Source organism: Urocitellus parryii, chromosome 6, assembly GCF_045843805.1.
Source record: "Urocitellus parryii isolate mUroPar1 chromosome 6, mUroPar1.hap1, whole genome shotgun sequence".
Taxonomy (NCBI): Eukaryota; Metazoa; Chordata; class Mammalia; order Rodentia; family Sciuridae; genus Urocitellus; species Urocitellus parryii.
In genome coordinates, this window is record NC_135536.1 from 161,332,726 (window position 1) to 161,333,894 (window position 1,169).

The following is a 1,169-nucleotide window of genomic DNA, read 5'->3' on the forward strand; positions in this document are numbered from 1 at the left end:
CTACCCTCATTCTCAAAGGCAAAACACACAAGTCCATCCTTTTTTCCCCTGCTCCTATACACTTGATCAGGCTGGACCATAAACTCCTGGGCTCAGCCTCAGCCCCTCAAATAACTGGGACTACAGGCAGATACCATTGCACCTAGAAACAAATTTTTTAAATGCATCAAAGAGTTGAGAAGATTAAAGAACTACAAGATTAAACAAACAAAAAAACTCTAAGGGGCTGGGGATATAGCTCAGTTGGTAGAATGCTTGCCTCACATGCACAAGGCCCTGGGTTCAATCCCCAGTACCCCCTCCCTGCCCCCACACACACAGAGGGAAAAAAAAATGAAGAAAAAGCTAGAATTAAAAGGAAGTAAGCACAGAGCATCTGATCAGACCTAGTATGGCCTCCCCCTGGTGTTAGCCCAGCACCCAAATATCAAATGAACTTTTGCCCTCAGTCAGACAAGTGTAGCACTGGCTTTTTCTTCTCTTTCTTTTTCTTTCTTTTCTTCTTTTTTTTTTCTTTTTATGTACTAGGGATTGAACCCCTGGGCACTTTGCAGCTGATCCACATCTCTAGCCCATTTTAATATTTTATTTAGAGACAGGGTCTCGCTGAGTTGCTTAGAGACTTGTTAAATTGCTGATGCTAGCTTTGAACTCACAATCCTTCTGCCTTAGCCTCCCAAGTTGTTAGGATTACATGTCTGTGCCACCAACAGCTCTGGCTTTAATGGTTTCACAGGAAAGAAGACAGAATCCAATATTCAGGACCTGTCCAAGGTGAAGAGGTTAATATAAGACTTTTTCAACATTACCCTAAATATAAAATGTTATGCTTTTAAAACAAGAGCAAACACATTCCCAAATACAAGGATCTGCCAGACATGACTCTTAGTAGAGCAGAGAGAAAAGAAAAAGGAAAAATTTATCTCTGAGAAACTGTAGTCATGGGCTGACACTCCATGTGCAGCCTAGGTTTACTTTGCGTGGGTATTCCCAGACACGGAATTTACATTGTGTTAGGTATATAATTTAAAGTATATGAGAGGATATGCATAGGATATATGTATATACTGCACTACAGGGGTCCTAGAATCAATCTCCCACAGATACGGAGGGAAGGTAAAAAAAAAGGAGACAAAGCATCACTATGTGGGAGTTTTGGTTTTTTTAAA

At 40.7% G+C, this 1,169-nt stretch overlaps 1 non-coding gene across 1 annotated transcript; it reads left to right on the top strand.

Annotated features, from left to right (window-relative positions):
• Positions 1-228: 228 nt before the first annotated feature.
• On the top strand, positions 229-301 carry Trnav-cac (transfer RNA valine (anticodon CAC)). Its single transcript has one exon. It is a non-coding gene; the product is annotated as a tRNA-Val (tRNA).
• Positions 302-1,169: the final 868 nt, after the last annotated feature.